Source organism: Cydia pomonella, chromosome 2 (assembly GCF_033807575.1).
Source record: "Cydia pomonella isolate Wapato2018A chromosome 2, ilCydPomo1, whole genome shotgun sequence".
Taxonomy (NCBI): Eukaryota; Metazoa; Arthropoda; class Insecta; order Lepidoptera; family Tortricidae; genus Cydia; species Cydia pomonella.
This window is the reverse complement of record NC_084704.1, coordinates 22,761,618-22,788,948: the sequence shown is the minus strand read 5'-3', so window position 1 is coordinate 22,788,948 and position 27,331 is coordinate 22,761,618. Positions and strand designations below refer to the sequence as shown.

Sequence of the window (27,331 nt, the reverse complement as noted above, 5' to 3'; positions counted from 1 at the left end):
CACCGGACCATAAGCGGCATGGAACGAGAAAGTAGCGGTTTAATAGATACAATAGGGCTGGATGGCTGATAGGTCTCACATTGCAACTTTCCTTACCCGTAAAAAGTTGCAGAATGGCACTGCTACGCGTAACTTCTTACCGCGACACCAGGCGCGTACGTTTCGTAACTGGCCGATGAAGGTAATTACTCCATTACGAAGATGTATGATAAATAATTGCTTCTCGAAATGGAGCCCTTAAATCACATGGAATGTACGAACGTAGTAGCGGCCGTATGACGACACGACAGCTCGGACTTGCGTATTTTCTTTGGCTTATGTCTAGCTTTCGACACTGTCCAGGTAGCCACATCGTCCATATAAAGGCAAACAGCCGTGCGAACTTTATCCAGCAAGCTTGCAAAACCATTTCGTGTGCCTCCGATCAACTTTTTATAATGTTATCGCAAGTATCCACTTGCAAGACAGTATAGCCTTATAAGGAAGTGATTCGGGAGCTGGTTTTTGCGCAGCCGTATCGTAAGAGCGCTCAATTCGATCTTGATAAACGCTTGTTTGCGTATCACATGGTCTCAGTTTCGTCGTTTATTTCGGATTACAGAGCTCTCTCAGTACGACGAGGAACTTTTATGGGTAAACTATCGTAAATTGAATTGAATTGAATTGAAAATATTTATTTCGGATTTTACAACCATCCATATTTGTTAGTATAACTTAGGAACTAATGTTAATTTTGTACTTATTATAATATTACAACTAAAATACCTAACCTATTTTCTAAATTTCAAAAATCCTATAACTTGGCGAATCCAATGCGCCAGTATAGGATTCTCAACCCTCTCTGCAATTACTTCCAGAATGCTGTTGGTACTGCCCCTAAGCCTGCCCATCATCGAGACGATTCGCTTTCGTATAATCGCGTGAAAATCGTCTGTATGGGCCTCGGCGAACATGCGCGATGCACTACACCATGTGGGCAACCCCAACAACATTCTGAGTGCATTATTATATTGCACGCGCAGGGCATTTAAGGCTTTTTTCGAATACTTCACCCACAGGCTGCTCGAGTAAAATGATTGATTGAAAGCTTTAAAAAACTCCTTGCTCTATAGTTACGATCGAAATTTGCAACTATTACGACTTGAGAAAGTCGATAGTTTGCCGTAACTTTAGTAGCTATGAACAAACTGTATAAACTTGCTTATGTTATTACGGAAAGTTAATTATGATGTAGGTTTATTATTGTATGGATGCACCGCATAATGCGAGGTGTGCGGCCCACGCGCGTCGCTTCGCGCCCACGCCCTGTTGTGCGCCAGCGCCAGCGCAACCAGATTGAATTAAGTATGAAATACTAGCACTGCTCGCAGCGACGCTTTGATTCTATCTCTAATACACCTCTACATGACAAAACTATATTTGCAGGAAAGACAGGTACAGATGGCTCTGTACCTGTCTTTCCTGCAAATAAAATATCAGATTTCATTGTTGTGACCTTATTAAAAAACATGTTTTATTTATAGATCGTCTCATTCACGAAGACGCGTGCCTTACCTCGTATTGTCATGCGAATAAAGGTTAGATTTGACTAATCTGCGCGTCATCGTAAACCCTATCATTGATATTGATTGTTTTGGGTCAAAGCATCCATTACCTGATGAAGCCTGCGTTGCGGATTATAAACTATGGTTTATTATTCATATTTATTTTTATACCTTTACTACTTAATATAAAATTTTATTAAACGGAAATAGATATTATAAGTTAAAACAAACTAACCTGACACTCACTGATGTAACTTCGAATTTGGATTCTCGTCTTGCAACAAATTAAAACGAATTATACATACCTTTGCCTATTTGCTTACATTGACTTCTTGTTAAGCCTAATAGTTTAATCCGAATATTATTAGGTAATTAATACATACAACATATAGTTCGTGGCCTCCACGATGACGCGCAGATTTGTCAAATATAACCTTTAATGACATAACAATACGAGTCAAGGCACGCGTCGTCGTGAATGACACGATCTATAGACTTATTATTACATTTGCATCTAAGCAAAGTTAATTAGCATTTCCTTCCAGTGTTTGTAACCAAATACTTACCGATATTATTGTCAATTGAATTTATATTATTACCCTTCCAATAACAAATATAACAATACGATTTCAGACAAATATGCAGCTGGCAGGTATATTTCTACTTCGTAGTTAATGCATAGAATAACTAGAACTAGGGCGGTCAATGAACTCTTCAAGTTTACTATTATCAAGATAGATGCAATTTTGAGAGAACATTGACATTAAGCTAAAGTATATGGTGGGTGGCTAGATACAATTATAAATAAGAGCTGTTATATGTAATACATGTTAATATATACTAGACGAGCACAAAATGTGCTGTTGTGAACACCTGGTCCAATTACTATAAATATAAATAAAACTTTTAAAATATTAATTTAAATCCTGACATGTTTTTCCCGCGACGTGTGACTTTTAACATATACACGCGTTGTTATACTTGTTTCTGGGTTTACATGAAAACGTCCAGAATTAAAAAAAATACCACCGGCCTAGAGCATGTCTGGACGTGCTCAGTGTAGGATTCCGTAATTATAATGTTATGTTAAATGATATAATTTTTTAATACCCATGTGTCACCAGCCATGAAAGTGTCTTATTATTTGATATTATATTCATGTCATGCAATAGGGAACATCTACACAGCACTTGTACATCTTTTTATTAAGAACGTAATACTCGTACTTTTCGGAAAACGCAATACGGCTTAATATCGTGCTCGTTATAGGTACTATAGTTTTCATTGAAAGTCCTTATTAAGCCATACTCGCATATATATTTTTTTCATATTTTTCTAACCCACGGTGCAAAAGTGAGGGGGGGGGGGACAATTTAATTTTATTTCGGACCTATTATTTCCATTTTATTATTAACCAAAACATGTTTTTGATATCCACTTTATGATTGTTGTTCATTTATACCCACGTAAAATTGCTGCTTTTTAGGACTTACAAGCGAATGCAACACGGAACTCTTATTAATAAAATAGACATCCACTCAATATAAAGATTTCTCACACAGATATTAGAATTCCTGAAATGTGATAACCCTAGGCCGGCGTTAACCCTGAAGTCGGGCGAGGGGTCGGCGCCCGCGCCTAACCCACTTACAATGCGCGTCGCTGCAGCGAACGCTTGCAAATCTCCGGCGCACAGAATCGTAACTACGACTAATGCCGCCGTATTGCAATTTGTTACGTCCATTGTATTTACTGGCTGCTAAGCGCGAATCGGAATGCCATACTCGTAGCAGCGGTCGCCCCAGAATATAAACCACTAACTAATAAGATCGCATGTGTTTATCTCGTGGGTTGCCTTATGCGGTTCGATTGGCGTTGCTTTAATTATAGTAAGTACGAGGTGATTCACATAATCGAGGCCTAATTGCGAGGTGTGGCTGGGACTTAATTGCGCTAGCAGATTATAATAGTCCACCTGATAGTCGGCTGGTCACATTAGTTGCTGGTCACGCACACACCAACTTGCTAAACAATCTACCTAAAAATTAAGAATTTTACTGCCCTAGCCTACAGTATTTTTCATGATACCTACCCATTTTTTTATTTTGCGTATTTTTTAGTAGGTAACTAAGTTTATCAATTATGGCTCTGTTTTAATTTATCCTCTAGATACTAAAAAAACCGGCCAAGTGCGAGTCGGACTCGCACACCGAGGGTTCCTTACAAACCTGTAGGTATATATTATTATATGATGTAACTAAAAATTTACGGTTTTCGCAATTTTTCCTTTATCCGTGCTATAAGACGTTGCTTCGTACCAAATTTGAATATTCTGAGTTCACGGGAAGTACCCTGTAGGTTTTGATTCCCTTGCGAGTGTCGAAAATTTGCGGAAATTTGCGGCATAAACGACTGTATCCTTTGATTGCGTTGGCTTAGACGTCTGATTTTTTCACAGCTCCAAGGGACAGTAAACCTGAGTATCTGATATAAATTCCAGCTTGGTACCTCTACGCGTTCCTGAGAAAAGGAGTATTGACAGATAGACAGACAGACGGTTGGACGGACGGACAACAAAGTAATCCTATAAGGGTTCCGTTTTTTCCTTTCGAGGTACGGAACCCTAAAAAGAACCAGAAACTAGAGGGTTTCTTTCTGTGGGTTCAATGTTATAAATACGAATTAAAGGTATTTACTGCCAACCCAAAATGTGTAACATGACTTCGCCAATCATGCACCTAATGATTATTAAGTAGACTATACTGCATATAAATTAGTATGACATTAAACATTTGCACTTGTGACGACTATCACATTTATTACCATTTGAAGTATATAAAAATAAAGGCCTCTTGCTGCTCATAACGGTGTAGGTTGTGGCTAGTTTAATGTCAACAACGAACATTGCTTACGTGACCTATCCTCACGTTGCACGACTTGTGATAACACTTACAGTAGGTATACCTATATTACCTATTCAATGCAAAGCTGCTGCAGGTAGGTAGGTACTGATTATTAGTCACACTCGCGATGCAAAGAATTAATGAGAACTACGACGTTATTAAAAAGCATTGTTATCAAGGCATTACTCAACCAAGTGCATCTTAATTGTCTTTAGGTGCTGGATTCTGTAAAATTGTTGACATTATGCTAATTGTCCAAGAACCTGATATTCCGACGTTTTCTGTGATTTGTGATGAGTTATCGCCATGAACCTTTTAATTGACTGTTTAATTGATTTGATTGTGCAATTTTTAATTAAGATCAACATCTATAAGTATTTTCTTATGCAATTACGTTACGACAACCGTACAAAATAATACTATAAAAAACAATGCATACTTTGAAATGAACCAGCAAACATAATAACAACATAATAGACCAATCACTGCACCAGGTTTATTTTAAGTTTCGAGCGAATATTTTTGAGGAGAAGCGGGAATTGTGAACCGGAGAGACGGTCGCAAGCGGACCATTAGCCGTATTGTTATTGCCATCATTCCCCGTAATGAAGCGCTCGTTTTCGTCCTCTAATATTACCGCTCGCCTCCCTTTACTCACTCTAATTGCGAACGGGCTTCATCCTACACTTATTTCATCAATTTGTAGCATTAACTACATTAATTAATTCACTGATTTTGTGAAAAACGTTTTGCTTTTTGCTTCTTTTAAAAATACAACCCCTTCTAGTATTTGCAAATAATCAAGAAACCACAAGTATTTCTCAAACGCTGTTTTACATAAAATAAAACATTAACGACGTGTGCTTCGAGTTCTAAGCAGCTTACCTTTCTGCAGCGAACACAAACATTGAGAAAAGTAGAGACTGAGCGGTTGGCTGATTTCTTGCAAAAAAGTTGGGGATTGAATATTGAATGTTTCTAGTTGAAGTGCAAGCGCGATATCCATGCTGATGAGGTATAAAGCGCTGGGATATTGGCTTTCCAAGTGCTTTTACAGTCTAGGTAAAGGAATTCACCGCAGTTGTTTTCCCAATCTCTTACTTTTAGAAACAGTTTCTTCGCGCCAAAGTACCTACCCAGTGGAGACGATTTACATGAAAACTTAGTGAAATATGCACATCAGCTGCCGATTGTCACGTTTTATTGAGATATTCAAACTTTCTCCGGCGGGGTTTGTGCATCTCATTTAAATAAAGAGACGCTCATTGTAAGCAAGATCACAACTCGTGGAGCTGGTGATTATTCATTTAGAACGCCACAATGCACAATCTCTTATTAGGTGTCATGTCATGCGATCTATTATCTGTATATTGCATTAGTTACGCCTCTTATAAATGAACCAATGTTGATATTGTATAGACCGTTGCGTATGAGCTCAGAATTAAACATAAACAATAAACATAGATATAAAGACAGTGAGAAATACCATCCAACTATACCTTTATTTTAATTCTAGGTAGGCCGAGTATTACCAGACATAGAGTCGGATCTCAAATAACAGTAAAGAGGCCATACAAAGTAGAAAATCCGTATATTACCGCCTACAAAATCCGAGGCCCGAAAAACAATGATTGAATCCAAACTAACGACCTCTCCCGACTTACTCCGATCCGGGCCGCGAGGTGAAGTTCAAGACTATTTATAAATTCAGCCAGCACCTTCCGCGGCGTCTATTGATCGGTAAGACACGCACATTACGGTAGGTTAGTGTGCCCGCTCGTAGCTCCCGGAACTCCCCGAGAACTGCCGAAATTTTACATCCCCGGGTCTGTATTGATCGTTCTTGACATTGAAATCGTAATAGAGGAAAACAGCTGGGGTGCGTGCCGGGCCGCACGCAATCCCTCGTTTTTCCCCGGCTCGTAACACCCGCAAACGATTCCTAACATAAGAAAATGTTAATGCTAATATGGTCGGTGATTCAAGAAAAATCCCACCTGTAGTGCAGTCTCCATAAAAAGTTGATCTCCTGCATACAAATGTGGTTATATAATCGGTCTAGTCTTGCGCTGACATTTAAGCGAATATCACAATACTTAGCCGTTAAATTAAATTAAATTTTCCAAGTTGCGAATAAACATTTGAATGCAATGGCATGTTCACTTGTTTTAGATTGTCCATTAAAGTAATTAATCGACGCTTAATATCGCTGCGCGTATGTAAGTCTAGTAATTATGCAGGAGGGATCTAAGACGGTCTAAACTCTCATTTATATGCAGTGCGGTCGGAGTTTGAATGTTATCTAAAATCCGTGTTTAGGTGTCGGGATTGCTCTAATCTGAAAACTAAGCACATTGTCGCCTCGGCCGAGGTTTTGTTCGCTCTTAGGACAATACCTACTCATCCCAGTTCTAGACATAATAAACTCTATTCTAGACATAATAAAATCTGTAATTAGTTCATTTATTGAAAAAACTTACAAGGTACTGTGCGTTGGTGATGGTGACACAAGCCCGTTACAGCAATTTTATTTCATCGTAGCCAGGTAAAAACTATCCAACAACGTCCATTGAATTGTTATAGTGCTTTAAAACCCCAGAAATATTCTCAATATGTAAACGGTATAGGTACATATTATTGAACACGTCCTATTAAATCCCTTATCTTAAGGTCACAGCTCGGTTTATCGCGAAAGGTGTTGTTTTTCGCCTTCCGTTGCAAAAATAATCTGAACTCATTAAAGTGAACCAACTCCGTTATAACAATTGTTACACTTATATGTTTCTTGAGAATTATCTTCGGTTCTATTTTTATGCGTTTCCTGCGCCGGCGACAAGTTACAGCACTTACCTGCATTTCCTGCGCTGCACCTTGCTTGTGCGCCGCCTTGTCTATCTGGTATCACAACTTTTAAACCTAACAACGGTGCCGATATAGTTGTACGATAACACATTCTGACATGTTTTTACACGCATTGTGCAAGCATAGTGTTTCCAATACTTTTGAAACAATCAAACTTAACACTTATGATATCCACGAGAATGATAAATTTAGCCAAATGACTCCACGACCACGAGCACATACTGGGTTCGTTCACGTGGTATGCGTTAAAGGCAAAAATCAACTTAAATAATGCGTAAAAAGTAAAACCACACTTAAATTTTCCTATCATGGCTATGCAAATAATGTTTTAATCATAAATTCAATCAAGCTCTAATCTGTGCAACGGATAGCCTCGTCGATCAGACGTGCAAATCTGAGGACTAGGGAATTTTTACTGAATACTGATCAGCTCCATCGAAATTATTCCATTACCTCGGCTATTGCGATAGGAAATTTTATAAATAAAAAATGCGCGCGACGTCTGCTGCGATGCATTTCTATGGAATCACGGCACCTCCAAGTTAAATAAGTGATCACGGGCCGGGGCGACGTGATCAGCATTCGCAGGCGCTGCCACCTGCGTCCGCCTGGCGGCCAGCACTGTCGGTTTTTTGAAGGACACCAAGACTTATTACGTGTAATTGACTACTATTGATGTTTCGACTTCGACTATAAATAATTAGGCACTTAAAATTTAAAAATAGCAAAGGTCGATAGATTGGCAATGTCAGGTATAGCGGCGGCGGCGGGCTAGTAGCGGGTAGGTACCCGGTAATCGATCGATGTCTGTGTGCAGTGCTTGCTGCACCCGCCATTCGTCTCGCTCGCGGGCCCGCCGCCACCGATACACCGTCCTTCTCGCTTCGTTATTCATCGTCCCTAACCACCCGGTAGTCGGCTGCCTCCCGGTGTCCTCCCGTATTTAGACACTGCACGATCTAATTTATGTTTTAAATTGTGCGCTTTTGAACTCCTCTTCGGGCAACGGTAACGGCTATATCTGGGGTTACTGTTATGACAGCCGGCGAGGTAATGGGCTATATCATTATAAATTTGTCTGGCTTTAGAATGGTGTTTTGCGTTTAGACAGCGCGGCCCTTGTTATAGATGTGCTGCAATTTTCGCCTTTTTCGACTGACCTTTTCATTCGCTGGTAATTCGGTTAATAATGCCTATCACTAGGTGTTGGTTTTGAGTTTCACAACGATACAGTGCTTGACGATATCTATTTCAGTAGGTACTTGGAGTACAATTTGACTGTATCTTCTAAATTTCCACTAATTACACATTATCTCTTTGCAGCTAAAGGCTCTTTGAGACCGTAGTTTTATTGAAAAAAAAAAACAATCGCGATACTATATCAGTTTTATGCACCGTAAGACATCTCTGTACTCGTACAATAAAGCATATTTATATTAAAAAAAAAACATAAATTGACTAGGTAAATTACAAAAACAAAATATGTAGCTGTTACCTATCTGATTATCTGTAATTAGCCATTGGTAGGGGAGCGCGGGGCTAGTTATAACAAGGGTAAGTTGTAACACTCAATTTTGACCTGGAATTTCAAATATTTTTATTAAAATTTTGTGCTGAATGTCCTTCTCATAACTCGACTCGATGCATAACGTAAACACAGCCAGCGCCCCGCAAGGGAATCGAAACAATAGGATAACCACAGGTGCTCTTTTTTGGGCAAGTATCGTAAAAAAACATTTTGACTATTCAATTATTTGTTCATTGTTTTTTCATTGTTACAATGTAAAGTTAACTGGCTTTCATTTGCTTTTTCTTAATTCTTCTAAAGTTTGTAGTTTTTGAGATACTTCATGTTTCATGCCTTGCATGTGGAGGGCCTTAACGTAAATCCAACGTGGGTGGGAACATGAATGTCCAAGAAAAAATGGATCCAATGCATAAATTACAAGCTATGGGCCGGCATGAAATGTGCCAAGGGAGAAAAATATTTGTTTGTGTCCATAAACTGCAACTCAGATGAAGACTTATTAACTCAAGGAAGACTAAGAGATAAAGTCAAAAGTGCCACTTTCAGTTTCAAGTAAAACATTGTGATTTTTTTAATGATAAATATGTTGATTATTTATAGAATGAACCAATACAAGACTGTTAACCAATAGAAACGTTCTCTTTCTTATAAATGTTGCTAGTATTTTCATTGTTACAACTTGCCCCGAGCCTGTTACAACTAGCCCCGGACATGGGATAAGTTGTAACAACTCCCATTTTTTCAAAAAGCGCCTGGTGTAAAAGATGGGTAAAGATATAAACTATTTTTTAATTGGAATTAGTGCTGAGATATATACTTTACAAATCCTCTTACTCACAATCACAAAAGCATACATATTTTAGGCAATACAGACCTTTTTCCAAAAACTGTTACTTCTAGCCCCGCGCTCCCCTATGGACCGTTTTGGTAGAATAGTGGTTCCAATCATGAATAGTAACGAGTCAATGTTGGCAGTGGCAGCATAGCAATTGCTGCGGCATTTGATCGGTGTAGGTACGAGTACTACTCAAGCCTATAATATATCACAAGGTGCTGTTTGGAATTTGAACTTTATTATGAGGTAATCTCAGTTGCATTTGCTATTAAACAAAATAATTATATACGAGGTTGTTGAAAGCTACAGTTGTTTAGTGCGCTCGCGCAGGTTACATAACGCACCTGCCATATCGAGCTGCCCACCATACCGCACTCGCCCATTCTATGAATTACTTATAGGTCATAGACCTTACCCATTACTGGGATCGATCAATGTGAACGTACGACTAACAAATTACAACATAGACGGTAAGCGTCAATGTGACAGTTTTTGCGGCAGTAAAAATAAATGATCCGGATAATTCGTCTAACACCGACCGACACCTCATACTTGGCTGGAAAGCTTGTAAAAGTTGTAAGACAAATAAATACAGTGGGAAACGACGCTATCTTCGGGGGATCTCCGGATATCTCCGCTCTTTCGGCCGGGGTTAAGCGCAAGACGTAGTCAGGTTTTACTTCGTTTTTTCTCTTCCAACAAATGCGCCAAATCCTATAACATCCCTCAGGAGCCGTCGGCCGCGAGTAAAACGAGAACTGCCTCCTTAAATATACTGCGAGTTCTCAACGACTGTGCCAACACTGGCGGATGAAATTTTAAACTTGCTTTAATCTTGTTACAGTCGGATCTCGTTTAGGTCTGAATTACATTGAAGAGTTCTTTAAAAAAAATTAATGCTCCCTATTACGTACCGATTGTGAACGGAAACGGTATTAGCGCCTTAAGTCTACGTAGTTTAGCTGCAAAGTTAATTCCACGTTTCGATTATTGGAATCGATTACTTGTAGTTCGTGTATCAGGAGAGCAGTTTTAGAGTAGTAAAATAAATGTTGTTTGTAAGGACAACAATGTAGCGATGGCGGGCTGGGGCGATAAATCTCAGGTCGCACCGCCGGTTAATACACCGGATTAAGAGCGAGCGAAGGAAACGCAGATATGCATCATCCTGGCACACGCCTCGATCCCACGACATCCACTATAAATTAATTGTTAGCCTAATCCGCTGAGCGCACCTTAAAACTAGATCCTAACTCCTAAATTTGTTGCATTAATTTACATATTCAAGTAATAATAGATTCATTACTATGGGAATGGAATGGACCAACTGCTCCGTAATTCGAAGGCCGGCTACTCTAAACCTATTTTGGCCGAGTAAGGCTCGCCGGTTTCACACGTTTATTGCGCTTGCTGTCTAAACTTGAACATATTTGCTATTTTATTTGGTCGTGCAAACACACTCCTGCCGGTGGTTAATCGCCTTATTTAGGTTTATGCTTTCATTGTATAACAAAAGTTAGTCACGTAGAGAACAAGGATGTTTGTGAATGATGATGATGATATTAAGATCGTATTGCTACTTAATGACTAGGCCGTTTGTTATTGATTCTGTAATTAACACGAGTTTCGCATAACCGTAGTTAACAAAATAAAACTAGAGATATACAACAGAAAAAACAATGGATTCAAGGGTACGGTCAAGGAATTTAATGTCAGTACCACTTCGTACCTTTTCACAGTGACAATAGTATGAGGTCCCTAGCGACTTTTATATTGCCACTGTGACAAGTTGCGAAATGGTAATGAATTCTTTGATTGTACCTTGTCACTACAAATTTGATTTAGGTAGTTGAATTATCTTTTTACATCAATTTAACATTTACTCGGCGGTACCAGCCAGTTACTTTCATAGTAACAAAAACTCTCTTCTCGGTATGCCCAGTAGCAGTAGGTAAATGCCCAGGATATATAAATACAGATAATTTTTTTTTTCTTCATAATAACACTAATAAATGACCTTAAAACCGCTTTTTTAATAAAACTAAAAATTCATGTATTAAATATACTTACTTCACTGGCTCAGTGACCCAAACAGGATCTTGGCCTCTAACACAAGGAAAATAAAATAAAATATAATTTTATATATGTTTAATAGTCTCAGAGTGCAGCGTGCTAAATGCTAAATGAATTGGTTTTTTGAACTTTTTCGACCGTGTATTCATTAACTACTAGACCTTTGAATGTCCTGAGAACCCTGAGCGACTAAAATTGTCAGAATAAAAATATAATCAAAATTAACCACTGTGGTATTCTTTAAGAGATAGACTACCTGCCCCCCTTTTTTAATACAGTTAGAAAAAGACGGATAGATTATCTCGCGGGCGAGATATTGTCGCGCCCTTCCTGGGCTAGGCCTACAGGAGCGAGTAGTCTACAGTTAAGATAAGGCTAGTTTAGTTTAAATATAGATAGTTTAGATAGGAGCCGGATAGCGACAATGCATCGTAGGGGCAATGGCTGATAGGATTGTTGAAAGCCATCAATACTTACGAGTAAATAGTTGCTTTAAATTGTTATCAGCCAGGAGTTATTGCACTGCAAGTTTGAATGCTTTGGCATCAAATCTACGTTAGGTATTAACAACATTGCTGCAACGCTACCATAACTAGCGCCGTCTGTCCTTAATAAAAACTTGTTAGACAAAACGTAGATGTTCTCCAAATATTTTCATTTCTATTTCATCTGTTGCTTAGTCATGCCTACAGAGAAAATTTATTGGAGTCCTAGAAGAATAATATTACTCAATAGTAGAATTCAATATGTACTATATTAATCTTATTAATTTATTTTCGAAACAAGAAATGAAGTATCCACTTGTCGAGTCTTCCTTGTGTATAGATTGCAAGTGCTGTATCTTTGTCTCTTTGTATGTACATATTATTTCAACGGGCACTTTAACACTAGAACTTGTTTATTTATATCCACTTCAGTTATACAAACATTATACATTAAATAATCGTAAAACGTAATTAAATCCTAATATATACAAAAGTTATGCATACATTCTTGATGCTTACCACGAACTTGACGATAAAGGCCAACATCTGCAATGCATAAGTGTGAAGTATTTGGTAATCCGTTGGTATAATATGTACAATGTACGGGCTCATTTTTATCTAAAAAAGGAAATAATAAAATGGATGGATACTTATATACGTTCATATCCAGTAGTTACAGTGATTAAACATGACCTATAATAGCGTTAGATGTTGCGCCGTGCACTGCCTACCCCAACATTCCTGTTTGTGATATGAATACCGGCGACCGCTGCCAAGAACTGGCCGGGCCAATGTCGTCAGTAATAGATGAGGATAACATAATCTGCAGGAAGGGACTGAGGCATTTTTTGTAACAAAATTATCTTGAGGAAATATTTTAACTAGGCACGTCCTGGTATAATAATCATGCTTTGTTTCATATTAGGTACTTTTCTTCAGCACAAATTTTTATTTTCAAAATGAACACAGCAATAACACAACAGAGTTCACAACTATTAGGCATAGACATAGTGCAGGCACCGAGTATGTATGTAGAGAAATATGTTTTTAAACAATCATGCTAAAACTTGTCCCGGTTTTTTGCAGTCGTTTTTTTAGTTTGAAAATCAAAGCCTCCATCATTTTTGTGGGTTCCGTAGTCAACTAAGGAACCCTTATAGTTTCTGGCTGTCTATCCGTCCGCGGCTTTGCTCCGTGATCGTTAGTGCTAGTAACTTGCTATTTGGCATGGATACATAAATCGTGCATGGCGACAGAACAGTAAAATAAAAACTTTAAAAAAAATTGTGTACATTTTTTGTATTTGTTGGATAGGTCTTTCAAAACGAACGTGAATATTCTCTGAAACAATCCCTCCAAAAGAAAAAATGGGTCCAAATATATATATATAAAAAAAAAATCTTTAAACAAAAGCTTAATAAATACATTCAATGAAAACTAAGTATAGCGAATATGATCGGTCCAGCCGTTTTTGAGTTATTGCAAAAATTCTCCTCTTCTTAGTAAAAATACGTAGGCACAAAGCGCTGCAAAGGGTCCCTTATTATTGTAATGTACATGATACTTACAAATAGCCCCCGTTTATCCTATTCTGACAGAATGGTAAGTAACTACGGAACTCTACACCGAGCATGGACCGACATGCTCTTGGCCGATTTTTTAATATAGCAACCTAAATAAATACCTACTCAAAAGTTTAATATGCGGGAGGCAAACATTTGGAATGGCCCTTAGGCGCGTTATGTAACTATCGTGAGTAGAATGACATGTTTTATTTGTTGCAGCGATAAGTTCGCCTTGGCTCGGTCGTTAGCCTCTGCGACCCCGATAAAGTACATACATATACATACGCGTTACATACGTATACGTACTAACACTAACATATATACCCTCGCTTATCGCGGCCTGCCGTATCTTAACTTTGTTTACCTGCATGCGCTCTGCTTTATCTAAACTTTTTTATTTACAAACATAAATAAAATAAAATATCAATGTAGCAAATTAATTACATTCTCACATTGAACAATGTTTAATATATTGATTATTAAGGTAAAAAAAGTTGTAATTTTTACCCGACTGCGTCAGGAAGGTAATGTTTTTCGAGCGTAAGTATATACATTTCTTTGACACGTCCTACAGGGCGGCTATAGTCCAAACGGCTGAACGATTTTCACTTTTGATACAAAAGAATGGAAATTGATTTTTGGTAACAATTTTATTGCATATAAATAGACAATGGCATTCCTATATTCGATTGCTAATATATAGAGAGCATCGCTCGTTTTCACGTTTTTACTTTACGTTACACGTTTTAACTGGGCCAACATTGTCAGCCAGGAGACAAAACGGGTGACTCAAGAGACACAACTAGGCATACTTACCTTGGTTACCGAGTCACAGACGAAATGACCCAGCCAGTTTTAACCTACAGGAATGGCCGGCGCAATGATTTGATACGCATATTCCGCTCCTATTGATGACGTCGTTGATATTGTGTCACACTCGCATTTATTAGAATATTTTATCTTGTGGCTCACCCCACATATTTATTACTGACGCGGCAAGGACATAGATTAAAAAAAAAAATTGTATACACATAAATATATGTAACTGACACAAACTAAAAAATAACTACATATGTATATATTCAAATTAGTTAAATTAATATAGTACATTTCGATGCTAGTGCGGAAAGTATGTCATTACACGAAGAATGACATTTCCGCACGTGCATCGAACGACGTTTTTTAATACAGTTGCGAAAAAATAAGAACAACAACAAGTCATTTTTCTATGCATGTACAGTCAGCATCAAAAGTAGCGGATCCAACAAGGTTTCAAAAGTATCTACCATTCTGTAACAGCTTAACAAAATGTTATGGTTCTATATGTAGAACAATTAAGACGGTAAAAGATATACTTTTGAATGTAAATTTTAGAGATTGGAAAAGTTATCCAGAATATAAGATACGTTTGGCGCGTTGTTTCATCCGATACTATTGATGCTGGCTGTACTAAGATAGAAACAATTGTAAATATAAAACATTGTATTATTATTACCTAACTATCGTCATTTACGATTATTTGTGTGTCGTATATTTAAATTGTATAAAAACAATATCGAATGTTGCTTTCGGAAACTTAAAACATGCTTGGAGTAAGAAAAAACGCCTCTTCTTTGAAAGGCGTTTCGGCAGCTATTCCGTTCCATTCAGACAACTTATTAAGAACTGTTTTTCAATATTCAATATTAAAAAATAAACGTGTTATACTGATGAAAAGGTAAGTACTAAAGTATGAAATATGTGTATTTTTATTATTCTTACATTAACAGTAGGTTTTTATGTTCATTACGACTTTTAAAGGGAACTAACATTAACACTCATCAATAAGTAGTCATGAATTGGAACAAGTATAAATTTAAAAAAGTGGCGGTGACATAATCGGACAGACAGACGGACATGACGAATCTATAAGGGTTCCGTATTTTGCCATTTGGCTACGGAACCCTAAAAATAGGAAAAGTGAAAAGCACTAGTTCGCGAAAACCAACTTTCTGCACGCTAAACAGCTACGTAAAGTAGCACTTTTTGAGCAGCTGTATTAAAAAATACCTACTGGCACAGAAAGATCTACCAAAACTACGTTCGTCACCGCATGCGGCTCCTTAAACCAAAAATTGTCTCTACTGAACGCCATTGTTATCCTCGAGTTGTACGAGAAGCGATTGAAATTAGGAAATACCCCATAGATTTGAATAGGGAAGATAGTTTTAATGTGCCGTCAACTTGGGAACCAGTGATCCAGAAGCTTAAGCCAAGGGATCTATCTTCGGATGTGTGTGCAGATATAGTGAGTGTTGCGTGTCCGACTATTGACCATAATAAATTTACACATCTGTGGTGGGTGGTTTGAAATTGTGATGAACTTTTTCATAGAGTTTTGATATTTTGCTGGGACATCAGTTATCCGCGACCACAACCAGTGAAACCTGCGTCGAAACTTCGGAAATAAAGTAACAAAATAAATTCGTGATTGACCCGGTTTTAAATATGTTTTAGTCGGGTTTTTTGATTAATACCTATGGACTTTTTACAAGAATCCTAAAAGAAAATTCCTTTCCTAATTTCGTGAATAATACGTTATTAATTATTTTATGTTTATTTACGGTATCTTTTATAAGAAAATTCCTTTGCGTGATTTTTATTTGTAATGTTTTTTTTGCATGCTTTACTATCTTTCTATTTAAAAAAATACTATAGTTATTTAGTGGCCTAACAAGCGACTCGGTTTGAGGCCAAAGCAATTGCGAGCGGTGTATTGTGATGTTTATCATAAAGCTGATTGCTCGGAGCGAGCGAACATTAGATAAGTATTGTAGCTCCAATTTGCTGGGCGATCCGCTACAGCTCCCGCTCTCCCGTCTGACATGAGGACCATACAACAGGAATCGTCTTTTGTATTGTTATTTTACTAAAAATAGACTTGAGGCTTGCTCTACCTACCTCAATAAATTCCGATTGGTCCAGGTTTCGTTTATTACACTGCAAAGAGACCCGAAGTAGCGACTAGCGACACGTAATTTGTAAATACTAGCGGTTGACGATAATATTTCATTGCGAATCCGCACCATAGGATTGACAGGTTTAAATGATATCTCATTTTACACAAAATCATTAGGCTGTTGACGTATATAAATTGTCGTTTAGTTTTACTAAAGAAGCCGACAGGTAGGTATATTACTCGTATTCACGTCGCTAACCGATTGCAAGCGAGCATCTACCTCGGGCTAACCCAAAGAATATAATACTCACTAGGAGGGCTAACCTAACACGATCACGATCTCGAATTCTCGATGTCACTGTACAGCGAGGTGCAAAAGTGTATGGATACATGCATGCATTAAATCCATATGAAGTGGGCATGCAATTATGCGGCTCGGTGTATACCCAGCTGCAAATGTTCATGGCCACTTTATGAATGAATTCCATTCATAATCATAATGTGTCCATACAATTTTGCAACTCGCTGTACATTAGTTCGCTTGAAGTTCCCGATCCGGTTTATGAGTGTTAAGAATATCCCAACAGCCCAACACGCTATGGTCGCCCGAACAATTACTCACTTCGAATCATTAATAACCAGTGATCGGAACTATGGGAGTAAAACTTTAACAAAACTTATCAAGCGGACGTAAAAAGAGTGCTTATAGCCTTAAAAATATTCGAATATCTATGAATGTAAATATTTTTAGGGCTGTATGTACTATTTTATGTCCGCTTAACAAGTTTTGTTAAAGTTTTACTCCCATAGTTCCGATCACTGTTAATAACTGAATTAAATTGTTGGATCGAGGCTTTAGATACATATTTATTAGCGTAGACTTATATGGACCTGTATTGTTAAAATTTTAAATATAAATGTACCGTCCAAGAGCCGATCGTGATGGTTCTGTTGAACCATTAACATAATTATCGCAAGCATTTGGTTGACTGCTAGGCAATTAATTAAGTTTAAGTTACATATAAACATACCTAGCTTACATAGGTATTATAGGAGCCCCGTCTGCCAACAAACTACTCTGTGGTTTGGCAGAAGAATAATGTAAATAGTTGTAAGTATAAATAAACGTTTATTTCTTTCTTTCTTTTTAATAATTATTTAATTAATATAGCCTTAAAAATATTCGAATATCTATGAATGTAAATATTTTTAGGGCTGTATGCACTATTTTATGTCCGCTTAACAAGTTTTGTTAAAGTTTTACTCCCATAGTTCCGATCACTGTTAATAACTGAATTAAATTGTTGGATCGAGGCTTTAGATACATATTTATTAGCGTAGACTTATATGGACCTGTATTGTTAAAATTTTAAATATAAATGTACCGTCCAAGAGCCGATCGTGATGGTTCTGTTGAACCATTAACATAATTATCGCAAGCATTTGGTTGACTGCTAGGCAATTAATTAAGTTTAAGTTACATATAAACATACCTAGCTTACATAGGTATTATAGGAGCCCCGTCTGCCAACAAACTACTCTGTGGTTTGGCAGAAGAATAATGTAAATAGTTGTAAGTATAAATAAACGTTTATTTCTTTCTTTCTTTTTAATAATTATTTAATTAATATAGCCTTAAAAATATTCGAATATCTATGAATGTAAATATTTTTAGGGCTGTATGCACTATTTTATGTCCGCTTAACAAGTTTTGTTAAAGTTTTACTCCCATAGTTCCGATCACTGTTAATAACTGAATTAAATTGTTGGATCGAGGCTTTAGATACATATTTATTAGCGTAGACTTATATGGACCTGTATTGTTAAAATTTTAAATATAAATGTACCGTCCAAGAGCCGATCGTGATGGTTCTGTTGAACCATTAACATAATTATCGCAAGCATTTGGTTGACTGCTAGGCAATTAATTAAGTTTAAGTTACATATAAACATACCTAGCTTACATAGGTATTATAGGAGCCCCGTCTGCCAACAAACTACTCTGTGGTTTGGCAGAAGGATAATGTAAATAGTTGTAAGTATAAATAAACGTTTATTTCTTTCTTTCTTTTTAATAATTATTTAATTAGTTAGTATTTAATTAATATAGAACAGTTCTTATGGTCGTTTACACTATGAATACTAATTACCATGTATATTTGTTTTTATGAGTTCCCGATATACTGCGTAACAAGCGAACCCGAAATAGGGTGGATCGCTGCAGTATGTAATGGGTATTTATAGTTTTTACCTCCCGGCGCAAAATGAAGGGTGTTAGAAGTTTCTCCGCTGTGTGTGTGCCTGTCTGTGGGACCATAGTTCTTAAACGGGTTAACCGATTTAGGTGGGTTTCCTATACCTAATACCTAGTAAGAAATATATTAAAGATATATCCATTACAATTGGTACCATTTAAGCTATTATGCTCGAAATTCTTTACGAGACGAAACGCAGGACCTTAAATTAATAACCAAACAAACTACTTCGTATTACGTTGAAATTATTTTTGAAAAACCTACTACCTACCTAAAGCAAAATAAAAGTAACTATAAAAATATATAAAAGTACTAAAATACAGTAACTTCAAGTGTGGAATGGGAAGCGAAATTGCATACGTAGACGCGATGCTCGCGTCTTTAATGCATTCGCTTCACCGCGACTTGAAATAAATCACATCTTCAAACGAACACCGGCACACAATACCACCAACTTAATACCACATATGACATTACTCTCCTCGACGCTCGAAATCCACTTCTTGCACTCTCGACATTCCCAGGTTCGATGGTTGTTTTTCACGTTTTCACCTTCCTATCGTTCGCGTTGCAACAATAAATGAAATTTAGATAACAAATGCTATCCGTACCTAACTTAACACACCCATTTAGATATCAGTAGTAAAAATAGCAATGAGGCATTGTTTATTTACTGAACAATTATCTTCTATTGTTTAACGGCTGCATATAACAATTAACCAGTTATTTATCGTGTTGCCGTTTTATCTTACCACATTACTGTCGCTAGCTACATTGATAGCAACTTTGCAAAACACCGATAACTGACACGGTAGGCAAGGTTATCGGCGGATGGCAAATGGTTTACTCTCTGTCGCTGATAATGCAATCGCAGAAGAGAAATTTGCTTCGAACCGTCGTCATTAACCTACGACCGTAGGTTTCATCGTCTACGTCAATGGTCAGTTTCCGAGCCGGCTAACCTGTTGCTTTCTCGGTGATCCTATTTATGGAAAATATTAGTGTCATTCAGGTATACTAGAGTTAGATCAAGATAACTCTGCAGCGATTTTGATAGCAAAGACTGCGCAAGTGTTATTTTAAATGTCATAATTTCATAGAAGGTTATCGTTTAAAATATTTAACACTTGCAGTCTGCTTAGCTTGACCCGACTCTGCCTATACGTGCAGTGTAGATACGCCGCATTATCTTAAATGAAGCAGGATTTTAAGATTCAATTCAACATCAACAGTTACGTAAAAATTTTGAGATGAAAAGACAATACCTACGAGTGAAACACTAAACCTTATTCATATAATAAATTTATTTTAAATTATTCTTGTATCCAATATTAAATATCGTTAAATTTAATGAAAAAAATACCAACACACACACACAGTCTTTACGTGTTTCGAATGTCTTATCTTGCATCAACTGTGTGTGGACTCAGCTGCGCCGGCGCACGTGGCTGGCCACGACGAGGAGTCAACTCGACACTGCGCTTCACTGTCAACCATCATGCTTATGTAACGGCGAAATGACGAAATCGACTCAAAAATATTCAGGATTTATAGTCATTGAACAACTTTGTCAGTAGAGAAAGGCACGAAATTCAAATTTTTTATGGGGCTACATTTTTTAAATTTTCCGCTTTTTTACCGTAGGAAATTGCTTGACAAACTATAACTCGTTCACACAACATGAGTGTTAAAATTGAACGATAAAAGCCCTGGTGGCCTATTCCAATTATACACAGCTTATCTTAATATGTAACCGAAACCGGCAAAATGTGACAAAGTGGGTCGCTTGCCATAAGGACTAGATTTGCTTGTATCTTTATACGAATAACCTGTCAAGGCGTCCTTATGGCAAGCGACAAAGTGGGACGTTTCGCCGGTTTTGGTCACATATGTTATGAACGGTAACATCAGAACAGGTTAATATGATATATATTTATATAAATACCCATTACCTTACAGATTAACATATAAATTATACAATACAAATATACTTAAAAGTTAAAAACAAAACATCATGTCGGCGACACAATGGATTTCGGCCTATATGTATACGATACGAGTAGGATATTTTCGACAACAATTTTGAGGCTTTTAATTTCCGACAGTTACCAGAACAAGACTCATTAATAATTGTATGTTCCAAGTTCGTAAGTGTTAAATTGATATTTACGATATACGTACCTATTCGTTTCTGAATACGCGTATGTTAGATGAGTTCGGATGGTAACTATTAGAATGTAATTTTAGCACTGACTGCGCGCTTCTGAGTATTAATTATGTTTACGATTCGACAATTATCATTTAAACGCATTTCCAGGCATACATTGATTATTTATTTATGTACTCAGTAGATTACCCAGTGGCGAAAACGATAGATGTTGAGTTTTAAAAAGTATTTCCTCGGAAAGTCTAAAACACAATAATATATACGTAGAAGTTAATTTACGCAAAGTAGTTGCTTATACTGGTTATATGCTATTGTATAATTAGCAGAATTAAAGTGCTAAGTTAACTCGCAACCATTCCATTACGTACATGAGTGATGACTCTTTTGTAAAAGAGCCGGTCGTAGAACACGCCGGCGCATTATCTAGGTGGCGTTAATGACGCCAGTTGAATGGGCACTAACTGACATAACAATCCAGCTAACGATAAAACGAAGTTAGGATAAGTAGTTTCCCATGTACCGTATTAGGTACCAACAGTACCGTCTCGTCTCGTCTGCACAGCTCCACTACAAATACTTTCAACGGAATTGCCGACGTTCTTTTCGGTCTAACTTTGCACAACTGAATTTCGTAGATATCGAGTCGCCGGCAATCAATTTGTTTTGACGGATTTATGACATTTCATTTATCGTGAAACATCGTGGTATTGTCAGGGAACATTTTTAATAAAAAATCGTCCCCATCAGGCGGTTAGTATCGGGCGGGACCTCATCAAAATCGCATCAAAGCGTCCGCACACCCACTTGGTTTGCACTCGAGCATTTTTAACACCCATTTGAATTTAAATTTTACTTTATTCCCGTCGTGACGAGACACGATCTCCTTTCCATTTCATATTCTACGAGACAGAAAGCGATAAAGTAATGAGCGTTAGTGCCTGGAATCTTGACCTCAAACGACCGTTGTACGAATACGTTTTATGCAATACAATCATTAAGGTTAAATTCAACGATGCGTTGCTCTCAATACTAAGCAACAAAAACAAAATCTGAACGAACCCTTACAGCGTTATGTTTAATCTGCAGGCGTAAAGAATTTCCAGAACGTAATTCACGCGCGAAAATATCTATGGAGAGTTGGAAACAACATTTTTGGAACACCTCGCACCTGTAATTTTCCGAATGACATACATTTTCTGTACATACATAGCGCTCGACGCGACGCGAGGTATCCGATTGCTTGTGTTTTCATTTTATGAAGCCTTTGTGAGGATTAGCAAATTGTTAGCTTTTATGAATTCGCGGAGCTCCCCCGAGTATCGGCTACAAAGTTGCGAGAGCAATAAATGCACGAGATTTACATAAAACCGACAAGACCCTTTGACAGACAGACGCTGATGAGACGCAGACAGGTTTACAGCAGAATAAGTATGATAATGATAATTATAAGCCGTCATTATTGTCTATAGAAGATAGAAGACAGTGCTGCCATTGCTTGGTGAAGACTTTGTTTGATTTGACTGTAACATTTTATGTTTACACCCTAAATGGAACTATTATTTCTGTACGAGTATATGCAATTTTATTGTATCTTTAAAATGTGATCGCGTTAAAATTTCACAGTAGGTAAACAGCGTGGTTTTTTGTTATGTTACGTAGGTTTCAAGTATAAGTACAAACTCTTTAGACAATGGCAAATAATAGGCGGAGCGGAACGCAATGTTGCTGCCACCGCCAGAGGAAATGTATCGAGCTCCACAAATACGCCCGCAGACTTATTGTTTGAGACGGCGCCATTGAAAAATTGCTCGTGTATCTGTCAGCTTAACGTTATTGGTAATATCGGCGGGGTGACAATACTGACTCGTCATTCTGGTACCTGCTTGAGCACGAGTGAAATTCATAAAATGGTAAGAGTTAAGACGTTATCTTACAAGCCATCCGAGTAAAATTATGCCCAAGTGCACAAATTGATAATATATAAGTATCTTAAAAAGCATAGTATGTTTTCGCAGTACCTCCATAAAGAAAGTCTTGAGCGCTAAAACATCCGTTACTTGCTTTCTTTAATGCTTTGATCTGCCCGATAACTACAAAGTTTGTAGATAAAGTCAGTGACATTAAATCCGTATTTTATACGATGTTTTTTAACGATAAAGAAGTAACAAGCCCTGGAAAAGTTTTCAAACACCAAACAACGGTTACTTCTTTGCATTTTGTATACAAAGTCGACGTTTGTTTGCAAAACCTTGCAAATGAACACACCAAATGGACAGCTATCGAAATGTATAACATAAATCGATCTAAATAATTGAATTTGCTTTCTAGACACATTGTATTAATATAAGGTATCTGAGAGCGACTAATTGGATTGCGGTGAGGTTTCTCATTTTTGCTCGGCCTTCCAGCTCTCTCCCCTGCGCCGTTTCGCTTTTTGTATTTAATTTTTATCTGTACGAGCTACTTACTACCGAGTGCCGGCGACGGTAGAATATAATAGGAAAAGTTTCATTTGGCTAATTAAAAATAAGCCACCCCTGAGAACAATCCAGATTTATTGTCGTTACTCAACCTTTAGGTCGCCGGTGTCTGCTGGTTTTATTAAAAGCTCGTTTGCAAACATTTTACTTAGTAAAATGAGAACAATGAGAAACGACGACGGCGATAATGTAAATAACTTCAACTGTTTGTTATAACTTAACATAAGAGAAAACACGAACAAAAGACCCAGGAATTATGTGCTGTTTGAGTCATCTCGCTGAAAACTGGCCAGTATTAACTCACAAGTGTCTGTGAACTCTCAAGACGATGACATATGCTAAGAGCACAATTATTGTATTACCTATATACTACAAAATGGGTGAATGTAGCTAAAAATATACAATCCCATCAAAAAAAAAACATGTAAAATGTTGCCAAGACGAAACCATAAGGCTCGCACTTCAAATCAAATCAAAAAGTTATCAGATCAGATCTCTCGTAGAACCAAGCTTCTAACTCTACAAGCCCGAACTTCACAAATTCTACACCTTAGTCAAAATATGTGACTTGGTCGTTTCGCTACCGTCACATGAGCGTAAGGGGAAAATTAATTCACTATTCATTATTTTTTATTATACAATAATTCTTGTAGTAACGAAACGGCCAAGCCACATATTTTGACTAAGGTCTAGAGTTTGTGAAGTCAGGGCTTGTAGAGTTAGAAGCTTGGCTCTACAAGAGATCTGGTATCTTTTTGACAGTGTGAGCCTTATGTGAGTTTCGTCTTGACAACATTTTACATGAAAATGTTTGAAGGTATTTCACTTTTTGTAAGTTGCTTCAGACAATCTTCCATCCCCTAATTTAAAGGGTTGGGGATGATTTACTTTTAAAAATCCTGAAATACGTATCTGGGGGCATCTTTTATACAATCTGCTTTTCTACTGATACCCCATATAAACTTTAATCCCTTTTTCCCCCTAACACCCTTTTCACCCTTACGAGATGATGTTGGGGTTGAAAACTATCCTTGCCCATACCAAAAACTGTCTACATACCAAATTTCTACTAAATCGGTCACCGGTTATTGAATCCCCATACAAAATTTCACCCCTTTCAAATTTAAAGTTTTTTTTTTTTTTGTTTACTAATACTATCAAGTACCCTAAGGATTTTGATGGTCATCAGTGAGTGAGTGAGTCAGTGACGAAATCGGTTTATTTTTAGATGTTAATAAAATCTAAAGTATGAGAGCTGCTATTGAAATGTTTTATGCTTAATAAGTCCACTATTGACATTATATCCCGAGGATTTATTTATTTATTTAAACTTTATTGCACAATAAAAATAAGTACAAATGGCGGACTTAATGCCTTAAGGCATTCTCTACCAGTCAAACAGGGAAAAACAGAAATCCTCGAATTTGCGAATTTTATCTGGTATAATCCAAACCAAAGCTCTTCAAGAAAAGTGCCCTTGCGCTTCGCTTTGCTCGTCTTGGCGGGGGCACTACCGTGCCCCCAGATAGATTTGTAAATCCAATTACATACATATACATACAATAACAGTTTTCTAATCCGGCAAAATCAAGTAGGTATTTGCGAGAGCGGGTACCATGCAGCTCTTTAATTAAGAAATTTTATCGGCTTCAACTCTGAAACTTTTAATGTATGTACATCATTTTGCTCAAGGACGTGGAGTGTTTGAAATGCACTTATTGCTCTCGGCTCGTCGTTTAACTAACTCTTCTTTTGTTACCGATCTATCTGAACACCGAAACAAACATCAGAACCTCGATTTAATTTGGGAGTCGATTTCAGTTTTTCGCTATGTGTGCTTTTAACTGGAGTGGAGGAAACCAAAATGCAGTACACGGAAATACGCCGAGCACTTCTAAGCAGGAAGGTTTCGGTACCGTTGTGAGTTTACCGACTGGCAAGTTTCTCCACACTACGTAAAGTCGGCGTAATTAGAGGATGCTACGATCGTCTACTCCGCTTAAATAGCCCAGTCCGTCTCCTTAACTGACTCCTAGCTGACACACCAATTCGCTTTCTGTAACTTTCCTATATTTACCACTCCGTTACTTTGATGCACTACGCTAATACAATGTACATGCTGTAAGTCGTCACAAGTTTTATGTTTCGGTTTACTGCCTCGCCGACTCATGGCGAGTTGTAAAGGCGACGATTGCGAGACAAAGCGTGATCGGATTGAGTAAATAAATAGTCTGCGTTGGAGTGCTCATCAATCTTACAGTACAAAAAGTAAATTGTGTAAGTTCGCAGCGCTCCGGGTTCGTCGGCCGCGCCCTGCAACCTCACTAAACTTTCGTGAGCGCGACACTTAACAATTTAATTGTCACTCATTAGTCCTTAGGCGACGACTCTAGCGCCGTTTTGCGCCGGTTTAATTAACTCTGTAATTCATAGACATTTCATTAGCTCTGCGCCGGCACTAACTTCTCTCTTTTTAGGTGCATTTAGCCAAATCGCTTTATTGCTGTTTGGTGTTATCAATCACAAAATATCTAAAGCATATGTCAAGTCACCAGCTGCTCGCTGGAATGAATCAATCACAAGCGAGCAGACCTCGTACTCTTGTTATTTATCATTCGAAATTGACGGCAGGTGTCTGAATTACATTACACAAATGGAAGACACATTAACACCCGGCAACAAATTTTCGGAATGACTTAAAATGTTTGTTTCGGAACGTTCGTGTTGGAGTTGGGAAGTAAGATATCGCGGCGGTGTCCGGATGGCCCGCCCCGCCTCGTCTCTTGGCAAACTGCACTGTACTGCACTGCAAATCATACTGAGTTTGTTTGCGTAGGTCAACGCTCCCGTCGGGTACGTTTATGTGTTCCTGGTGTCACGTCGCTCTCTAATAATAGAATAATAAGAATGTTTAACATCAATATATGCTGACTAGAATGCGCAAGTTCTGCGGATAATGCGATGCGTTCTGCATTCATCGCCGCCTATCGCTTTAGCCGCGATGGAACTTCGAAATGTTTGCCTTGTTCCCATCGACTTCCAAACTGTTAACAAAAGGGTTTACAGAAGCTGCGCTGAAAATGAAAACGCGTGTTTGATCGAGCGTTGCGTTCCACGCACGCTTCGGCAGTACATAATATGTTTAATCAAGTCATACGTTGGCGTAGTCTGAAGCAGCAACTCGTTAAACTTTCATTATTATCCGCTCTCACAAATTGGTCGTACGTGAACGAATCCGCGCACAATCGATCTCGCTTGCGAGCCTTTGTTTGACTTCGACTCCGAATTCAGCGTAATTGCCTTTCAGCCTTTCATTATTCAACTTTATGCAGTCATTTACTTGCGTTATTACGAAGGGAGAGTTGCTGCGGTAAGTGTCGTGGGTGGATGCATTAATCGTAATATGTAAATGTGGGGATATGAAATATTGAAATTGCGAACGAGGTTTTACAATAACGTCTGTGCTAGACGCGATGGGGTCGGCCCTTGTTTTCTTGTTCGTACACCTGAAACACGTATGTACTCTCGTCCTCTTTTGTTATTTTACAGTCTTATCTTGTTTTTGAAACATCTCAGACGGTCAATCGGATTTGCTATGCAATACCTGCATACGGTTACATTCATATTCATCGCATTTATGAATCAGAATTTCAACATTGATATCCCGTCTAAGTTTCTTATTTTGTAGCTAAAGAG

General features: G+C 37.8%; 1 protein-coding gene across 1 annotated transcript in view; it reads left to right on the top strand.

Moving 5' to 3' along the window:
- LOC133534658 (headcase protein) overlaps positions 1–27,331 on the top strand; it is a 68,669-nt gene that overhangs the window by 35,629 nt on the left and 5,709 nt on the right. The gene's annotated exons all lie outside the window — the stretch shown is intronic.